At 38.4% G+C, this 10,362-nt stretch overlaps 1 long non-coding RNA gene across 1 annotated transcript; it reads right to left on the minus strand.

Annotated features, from left to right (window-relative positions):
• Positions 868 to 8,642, minus strand: LOC110394333. Its single transcript, XR_002435558.1, has 2 exons — positions 7,558 to 8,642; positions 868 to 7,160 (listed from the first exon to the last, which is right to left on the minus strand). It is a non-coding gene; the product is annotated as an uncharacterized LOC110394333 (long non-coding RNA).

The raw sequence follows: 10,362 nt of genomic DNA on the forward strand, positions 1-10,362 counted from the left end.
GTGTTCTTATTAGCTTCAGCTGTTTGGTAAATAATCTGTTCTTAGCCCAGCAAGTGCTGTTTTTTTTTTGTTTTGTTTTGTTTTTGCACTCATTTATCTTGAGCCAAATAGTAGATAGTGATCTATCTTGAAGACAGTCAGTTCTATACACACTACGGAAAGACAGAGGGAGTTCCTTTCTTCTTGGCAGTTGGTTTTAGGAAAGTGCATGGTCAGACATGTTCAGCCTATGTTCCATGCTGGCATAAACAGAGGAAGAAAGGCTGAAATTTCTCTGAGCATTTTCTGCAGTTATCTTTGAAATTATTTTGTCCAAGTTGCTTTTCATTTAATTCTCATCATATACTATGATACCTGTGAGACTATGGACATATGTCAGTGTGTTTTTGACTTATTGTTTATAGTGGATTTATCCAGAATATGCGTGTATGTTTTGTGGTGGCATTCCTAGCCATGTAGAGCTATGCGACAGTCCTCCTAAGAGACTACAAGGAACTACCTCCATGGAATTCAGAGGTGAAGTGAGTCTACACAGTTCATCATGTTTCAAGTGATTTTTGCAAAAGCATAGAATTAAATGTAAGCATGAGTTGAATTTAAGCACCATAACGTTCCGATAGCAGTGGGATTTCTTTGCTGGATGCTACCAACCCCAATCACGTCCTATCAGTTTTTGTGAAATGCTTTACACTTACGGAGTGCTAGTTTAAATTAACAATCCCATTAAAATGATAAACACAAAATTCTTCTTTCAGTTCACTGGAGACTTGCTCATCTTCCCGTTGGAGACTACAACATGAATACAAGTACCCTACAGATTTTTGTAACAGCTGTCAACATTAACCAGTTTTAATACTGGCTTCAGTATTTGTTTTTAGTAAGCAAAGTATTTATTGAAACATTACTTTGTGTATAATGACTTAATGCACAGATTTCTCCCTTCCCCCATTTCCATTCTTTTTACTCAAGTCTAAACTGCAGTCTGTAATTATTCTAGCTGTAAGACAGCCATATGTATGATCTATAAATATTTCTGTTACAAATCATTTGCTGCTTCTATTCAAATATACTCGCTGTTTAATAAAAACTATTTCTCTGCAGCTTTTCTGGCACAAGACTTAAAGGGCATAAAACTTGCCTATTTGTGAAACTACATAACTTATCCACTCTGAGAACACATACTCACATACAACCACTTACCTAAATAAGTGATCACAGCTGTCAGACTTCTGCAAACCACACAGAAGAAAAGTGTAATTTGCAATGTTGTTCTGAAAACTTATGTCACTAAGTTGACACCCATGAAACTATACATTTCATGTTGTATATAGTTGTAATAAGGTATAAACAAACAGTACATGTTGTAATATCAAATATGAACATTTGCAATAATTTCCACATTCCACATTCTGGATTTTAAAATGTCATTGTGATTCATTAACATTTGCTAAACTCATCAACTCTTGGAGTAGGATTGTGGTAGTACCCTATGACACTAATCAACATACTCATACTTGACTGACAGAATTTTAGATCATAGTTCCGTGACAGTAAAGAAAAGTCTACCTATTGCTTGATCATCTAACAATATAAACTTAGGTGAGGTTGCCATTTTCATCTTCACCCTCCAAGACCAACTTGCCGCTCTGGGGGCAAATTTGCATAGGGCTTGGACTGGTTAAACACTTATTTATCCTCCATTTACTTCCCTATACATGACCCTTTAACTGCTGCACCTTTGTCAAGGTGTGGAAAACTTTCCGGACAGGAGGGCTGTGAGCACTGCTGATGAGGTCTGGAATTTCTGGACCCAGCAGAAGGCCCAAGTGAGGTTGCAGGCGTGCTTCAGTGTTAAAAGTAGGGACCCCAGGGCACCATGCCTGAATTCCCCACCACACAGCTGGGATGACTGCTCTGACCCACCTGACCTTCTTCAGGGTTACACCATCTTCCCTGCTGCAGGATCACAAGCTCATGTAACTTCTTAACATTTAATTTTTATCTGTGACTAGAAATGCGCTAGTATCAAAGCCCATTTTGTCTCCTCACCATTAATTTGGTCATAAACTGTTCTTGGGGGTCAATGGCAACAGAAAGAGTAGAGAAGGCAGTGTTTCTGGAGATCTGTTCTGAACATCCGAAGCATAGAAACAGCCATCAGTAGTGTTACTTAGCTGAGAGGCAGATTTCTGCAATTATCTGGAGGCTGGGGATCACCAACTGCATGATGGCATTGCTAATTAGATTGGAGATAGTTTGAAGAATGCAAGCAGCCAGTAAAATTCTGGAGATGACACACCCTTCAGAAGATCTCTGGTCCCCTGAGTTCACAGTGAACAGTGAAGCATGCTAGACTTTCCTCACTTGGGTAGCTTTTCTCTGTGATAAACACATCCCTCTTTATTCCTGTCCTCATGCATCCAATCCTCTAAAGAGCGATTCCTTCTTTTGACGAAGGCATATAGTTTTGTTCCTAGCAGTTCACCCAAGACTCTTTGGGCAAGAAAATATGCCCAATAAGACAATCCTTGCCCTTCCAAAGTTCCCATAAAAAGTGTTTTGCTAGCTTTCCAGCCAGAAGAAATGCATGGTGTATCCAGAGTGGATATCAAGGCTGCTTGCTGATAGAGTCAAGTCTGCTCATTCTTAGGATGACAAGAAGGTGACAGAGTTGTTACTACAGAAGGCATGCGTGGGCATACTGAAAAGCTCACTGCTATGGGAAACATCTAAAGAGATACAACTTTGCTCTCCTGAGCTAAAATTCTATCCCCTCTGACACACCGTCTCCAGTTTATTATGTGGTTAACAATCACTGGGGGAAAACAGAAAGGCCAACTTTTCATGCATGGCTTTACTTTTACCATCAGTTTTTGACCAGAATTGATGACTATGTCAAGATGTGTATTTGAATTTCCTTCTTCAAAATTGAGTTGGGCAGTTCCAAGATGAGGAAAGTATCAGGACAGACCAGAGAGAGGCAGATGGTACAGCCTCCGCTTAGAGCCACTGAGATAGAGCATGTCATAAAGATGTGGCAACTGCATCCACATAGCTCATATCAAGGCCAAAGAAAAACCACCACCACCACCACCAAAGGAAGTGGCCATAAGTTTCTGAATATTTGGATAGGTCAAGATCTGAGGCAAAGATCAATAAAATCCGTTGAGTTAATGTCCTGTGAACATCCAATGAAAAAAGGAGGGAGGATAGGGAACCTGAAGACTTAAACAAACAATACATCTGAGCATAGGAAGTGGGTAAGACAAAAATGAACTTTTATAAAGAAATTTGGGCAAACTATGAAAGTCAGGCACGCAGCAGCAGAACCACAGAAAGTCAGACAGCTTGAAGGTACCTGTCCCACAAATTCCTGACCAACCCGTCTGAACAATTTTGTATCGGCAGCTTGAGTTTATACTGATTCAGTGCTTTGAATCACTAGATCATGTTGGTTTTGTTTTGGTACTAGATGCCCTAAAATTTGAACTATTGTTTTGTAGGCTACAGCCCAGGGGATGTGCTAACTGTGTGCTTCTGATGATTACAAAGCCGTAGATCTAAAAGAGGAAGTTTTATACAAGAATACTGTATTTATGAATATTCTTTTCCAGCTGACTAAAGTAGCTTCTTTTCCCCCATCAACCTTCTTACTGAAAATTCCACTTGCTCAAATGTATTGGTTCAGATCACTTGCGTCAGTAGACAATTCTAAGGCTTCTGAGAATGAATTCTTCATGAGTCTTTGAGAAAGTGATTACAGAAATTTGATGCACACTTGAATAATAATTAAAAAAAAAAAGCTATAAAGTACTGAAGACTAAGCCACCTGCTTAAGCTTCAGCAACACCTGAACTTACAAACTCCTAGCAATTATCTTTTGCAGATCAGTTATGCAACAGTTTCTCAATTGGCCTAATTTGTAATAGAACTCAGCACCAGCAGTTCCTATTTTTTTCAATACAAGTTGTGTAATTCAACAAGTTTTGAATAGCTGTGTTAGAAAATGGTTAACGCTAGCTGCTCCACTTTTCAGTTTCCCTTGGAAGGAAAGCAGGAAAAAGAAAACACCAAATGCAATAAAATACGTTCTTATGTTTGGGCCATGGTCTCTTGTTCCCTTTTCATCCAACTAGCAAGGCTTATCTTTTTCCACCACCTAATTTATGTTGCTTTCATTAACTTCTTTATATTCTTCATGCTTATTAGCATTCTCTTGTTGTTCTTCAACTAAACTAAGAGCACATTACCTCAATCTGCAGTTGAAGTAAACACATCCACATTGGTGGTTCCCAAGTCCATCTTGCTCACTCACATCCTGCAGCCATTGTAGGTCGCAGTAGCAGAAATTGCTGTATCAACAGCTTTCAGTATCAGCCAGGACTATGTGCTTTGCTACTCAGGAATTATCTACACAGAGCTTTGCTGCAGTACATGCGTTAGAATTTGGGAATCTCAGTCTAGGTCATCTTCAGCCCAACATGGATACAAGAACATCTCTCCTTTTCTAAGAGCCTATAAAAGCTGAATCCTGATCACCGTCTTTCTTAGATGCAGGATTCCTGGCTGTCACCTATGAGAGGGAAGAAAACAATCTTAAGTGACTTTGAATATATGAGCTTCAATACAGATTGAATTCATTTAATGTTCTAATAGGAAGTTACTAATCTACATGATACATTATAAGCAACTTCATTATACCCATTTTGTAAACTTAAAGAATAATGGGAAGCAGTAGCCCTCATTTTATACATTCTGTTTTGAAATCTACTGTGCATATAACTTACACTACAGTGAAGAAAAATACTTTGGACCAATGCAGTTCTTTTAGAATATCCCTAAGTTTCTTGCAAACTTTGATGAAAGAACCTTTAAGAAGGTTCTTAGGTTTAACAGTAAGTGTATAACAAAGTATGAAAAAAGCCAGCATTTCTATTGCTTTTCAATAATCATACTCCACATTATTTTAAAACAAATTCAGCAAAGATCTACTTTGTGATATACTGTGTTCTTATATAACAATCAAAATAATATTTTTTTCCTTGTACTGTGTCTCATAGTAAACTCATGCCAAAATTGATACCATTCTGCTATAGAATTCTAACAGCAACTCACCTTTTTGTGAGAGTTGGTTTTCACTGAGCTTTATTATTCCACATATGTTCTTCTGCTGGAAACTTTTATGTCAGAAAACCTTTGAAGAGTGGGAGTTGCTCTTTAAGTGTATCTGGAAGCAGTGGGGTTTCTTTTACAATTGGCTGTTGCTGCTCATGTAGTTTTATTTCAAGGTAGTAAATGCTATGAATTTGTCAGATTTTCATGAAAAGGTGAGACATACTATCCCTAAATTCCCAACACAGTATCAACTTCTGTTCATTCAACATTTTCCTTCCTCTAATGTCTCTTCCAAAGTTAGAAAATGCAATTTATCCATCAATGTCTTTTCTAACATTTCTGGAAACTTTATTTGATGCTGAGTGTCAGGATCCTACTCATCTTGTAGCAAGTTAGCTCTTTACACAAAGGCACAGATATTCTCACAGGTTCTCTGTGTACCTGTACCTTTAGAGACATACCATATACTTTACCAAATATGACATTTTTTCTACTGGGTTCATTACTCTCTTGTGAATCAGAACAAGGAAGCAAGGAAGCTCCTAACATCTTGCCCTTTGTTTATTGAAAAAGTATTTGTTAGTTCCAAAGACATGCACATGAATTCCTCAGGTTTGTTGCTTTTTGTTTGTTTTCTCACTTATTATTTCTGATCACTCCTCTCAAAATGTTCTGAACTGAGTTCTCTGGGATGTAAGTAATGATGCTGGAGGAGCACTCTAACATAAGGACTGAAAAGACAGTGAAATCACTTGAGGTCACAGAGCAGCTAAAGTTTAAGAGATTACTCAGAGGTATTGTTCTTTGTGATATTAAATGCTCAAAATAGAACATAAAACATTTTTTCATCTTTCTAGTCAGAACAACTGTTCCCTGAAATAATGATTTTTTTTTTTTTTAACTGTACTGGAGAAGCAAAGGATAGCAGTCACAGCATCAGCTCTCTGAGCACCATAAAGACAGAGTACAGTTAAAAGCATTAGAGGCAGGCATGTTAACCACCCCGTGAGAATGCAGCACAAGCTACAGCAATCAAACAGAATGCAAGGCACATACTTTAGCTCTCAGTCGCTTCACCAAACCAGCATGGCTGCTTTCAGCCACAAAGCCAAACGGCTGCACGGCATGGCACAGCACGCAGCGCTCCCAAGCCTCCCATTAAGATAAACACACTCCCACACAAGCCCCTCTCCAACTTCTGTTTAATGTTTAAATCTTCCCTGCTACTTTATGATTGTTTACTAAATGTCACATTTTACAAGCAGGACGATTGCAGTATCTGTCATCCCATCCTTGATCTATGCTGGTCCCATGTTGCTCATGAGGGGCTGCCACAGGATACGTAAGGTAGGTTCTCCCCCCAGGGTTGCTAATTATGACAGGGCCAGGCCTTGCTTAACAGGTTCTCTAAGAGAGTAACATGAAGATGCAAGCAAGTGAAACTACTTTTTACATTCGCTCTAAATTAGCATGTTAATATGTTGGATGCTGTGCTTTGCATTTTCCCTCCTGCAAGTCTCTGCAGATTATAAAAAGCAGTAGTTAATCCTTCAAAAGGAGAGCAAACAAAATATTCTTCTCAATTCCTTATGTGCTTGTATTGTCCTATGGAGTTAAAATGGAAGTTTAACAACATTAATATCCTTACAACAGAAATCTGTAGCATAGCATGTAAACAACATTTAATCCTTCATTTGGTTCTTTAGGTTTCTTTTGCAGTTTCTACAGCTGTCCTTCTTGTAATTTTTCTGTGAGATGCAAAGAAGAATTTTCCCCATACAATCTGCTGTATTAACTCTGTTGGGAATCTCTCTGCCATTATGAATTAAATACATAAACATGCTAAAACATTAGGTTCTTACCTTGCTGGTCTTAACATTCTTCCCTTAGAAGGACGATTGCCTCTCTTTCCTCTCTCTCGTGGATTCCTTGCACCAACTCCCCCACCTCTCAGATTTATGATGTTAGTGAGGCTCAGAAAGTCATGAGGAAAAGCCTATGTTAGCAGCTCTGCAGAAGGCTGTAGCTGATGACCAGTCAACCTCCTGGTAACAGCAACAACATTAGGAACATGGGAGAATAACAGAGTGAGGGGCAGTTACTGAGGGTGGTACTGGGGATGATACTGGCTGAGGATTCGGCCATTCTGTTGTGAATATTCTGTGGGTATGGAAGTGCTGGGGACTAAAAGCTGGACAGTCTCCAGCAACAAGCGTTAGCAAATTCAGAGGGAAACATTGAAGGAAACTCACTCAACAGACCATTCTACTCTTATCCTCATGGCTTACTTTCTCTGAATGCCGACTAGAGAATAAACAGCAGCTCTTGTGAGCTGAAGAAAGCACAGAGGCTTTATGGGGCTGGGGTATCAGCCTGTGATATGCAGGGGAAACAAGAGAAAGACAGAACAAAGTGCTGGCATCTAAACATCCTGTACCTTACCTTGTGACTCACTGAAGGTTGCCTTGATATGCATTGCAGAAGCTGCTTCCAAGGATGAAACCCACTGATTTCGAAGGGATTTAGAAGGATTTTTAACAGTGAAGAAAACAAGAAAGGATGACACAGGAGGTAATTGATATCACACGCTGATCAAGGAATATCTGAAGTTGTAGAAAGGCTAATGGAAGCATTTGGCTAAATCTAAGTTTGTCCAAAAGGCAGCTACACTGTAGAGTAAGTTCATCTTACCACTAATGTAATGACTCCTGTGTCACAGAGCTGTTTTTCTCATTCTCATATACACTAAATACAAAATCCATAGATCAGTACTGTTAGTGGTGACTCCTGCTTGACTGACAGGTAACACTGTGTTACTGGAGTGCCTCTTCCATACAACCTTTTAGGTAAAATGTTCTCTAGTTCTGGAATTGATGTTCAATTCTTGCTGTACAACAGGTTCTAGTTGATCTACACTGAATTCATCATCCACCAGTAATTCTTCTGCTCTTTAAAAATTTGACTTTTTTCTTTCCACATACCCAATCTTTGCATCGCTATTTCAGTAGTACACGTTCCCTCCGTACTCTGTCGGCAGATGGACTTCGTCTTTTTCACTGAATATTTACAAAGGGCTGAATTTCCTCACAGGATTGGTAATGAGTACAGTATGTGGAGTAAATGCAATAAAATACCAAGTTTTAAAAAAGCACATGTAATTTGGCAAGTGCTTGTTTCTCTTTAGTGTCTGTTTCCTATCATGAATTTTGACTGTGTGGGCCAGAAATGCACGCAGACCTTCCTGTCTCTTCTGAATTTTATATATTGGGACTGAACAAACGCCCATTTCTTCTTATCATTCTGTCATCCAAGAATCCATTTTCAGCAATAAACTAATGTACAATTACTGGTGACTCTAAAATTCTGTGACAAAACTATAAAGTTGCAGAATGCAGCTAGTTGGTGTAAAATCAAGTAAAATTCCAGTGTCCTTTTCACTGAATGCAAACTCTGGGTTTTCATCCTTGTAAAAAAATAATGGATTTGCAGTAAAACAAGCAAAAAATTCCTCTCCCTCTCCCCCCCCCCCCCCCCAAAAAAAAAACACCTCAAATATTGACTTTGAGTTAAAGAAATAAGGGGTACCAGTAACAATGTTATCGGGGCTGAGACAACTCGTTATAAAGGAAGTTTATGCTTCGTTCTGACGATTGAGCAAAAATTTAATTAAGCCATTTTGCATTCATGAGGCTCCATTTTAATTCTTTCTAGAATGATTTGATTTATAAAATTGAAACAATTAGCCTTGTTTGTTCAGCAAACATCAAATAATGCAAATTTGGCATTCATTTCTCAGCATTAACTTGATCTTACTTTTTTTCTGTTGTTCTTTTTTTCTGTATGAAACAGAAATCAGCCTCTGACACTTCCTGTTTGTACTGCTATATCCACTGCAGAGTTTTTGTGGAATTCCAATTTGTTATTTTAATATTTTTCTTTTGCCCATTTTCTTTGAAACCACCTTTACTAATGGAAACCATAAGTATACTTCGGCAGGAGCTCCTACTTTAATGGAACAAAAAAACCCCTCAAATCAGAAACAGTTTTCTGACATGCTTCTTACTACAAGAAAACAGAATACCTTCAGAAGTCTTAATACAGTCCGTATAGAGGCATTTCCCTTTTGGCCAATAAAATTTTACATTTTTTTTGCCAGCGTTGAACTTTGTTTTGAATATGCCATGTATTTAACTGATGCTTTGGATAAAAGCAAAAGCTGCTACAGCACAAGCATGGACACACGTGGACTCTATTCAATTACCTTGTCTCTTTCTCATCACAAGAGTAATGCAGAGGGAAGGGGCTGTGGCCTCTTTCCATTCTGTACTGTGCTGCTCTTTCCATCAGCTCTAAGAGCCTCTTATCAACTGTTCCACCTACCTTACTAAGAGTTTGCTTAAACATTGTTCTTGGATGCCTTCATTTTCTTACATCTGCTGCTTTCCTTATCTCTGTTGCACAAGGGAATCTGTATATTGTTGTCTGAAGTGTGTATCTAAAAGAGGTCTAGCATTTCCTCCTGATTGTGACAATTAAGCTGTTAGCTGATTTTCTGGGGGAAAAGTGTGTTCCCCTGGGACTTCAAGGATGTAGTAGACATACATTACATTACCAAAATTCTGAATATATGAAATAGCACAGAGGATTGTGCAGCAAAAGGAACAAACTGACAGAGCATGCTTTGAAATATTACACTCAATATATGGCAATACTGTCTTCCCTCCTTTTACAAGATATTCAAAGGGTCATGACTATCCAGTGATTAGACCCAGTCCTTCCAGTCTCTGCCAGCACTCAGTCACACTGAAATTTCACACTTATTTAAAGTAGTGTTCTCTTAAAGCTATTTGTTACAATAGGTCACTAAACACACTTCCCCACCCCACCCCCCCCCACTCAAAAAAAACAAAGAAACAAACAAAAAAACACCCAAAAACCCACCAAGCATTTTTCGGAACAAAAAAAGGAATTAATCTACATCAAGCAGAAGGAGCCTCCTGTTAATTTTAAAATGATTCCTACAGCTTAGACTAATAAAAATAAAAAACATTTAAAAATGGATATACCTTAAATCTTTTACTGCTTCTCAGAAGTGTCCCCTATTCTGAGCGCTTTTCTCAGTAACCTAAATATAAATGAGCAAATAGGAAAATGCTTCAATGAAAAGGGTCACTAGCTTATGAGCAGTCCATTAAATTATTTTTCCTCGTTAAATGTTATTAAGTCCCGCTATTTTTGTTGGTCTAT

The sequence above is a fragment of the Numida meleagris genome, chromosome 2 (assembly GCF_002078875.1).
Source record: "Numida meleagris isolate 19003 breed g44 Domestic line chromosome 2, NumMel1.0, whole genome shotgun sequence".
In the NCBI taxonomy this organism is placed as follows: domain Eukaryota; kingdom Metazoa; phylum Chordata; class Aves; order Galliformes; family Numididae; genus Numida; species Numida meleagris.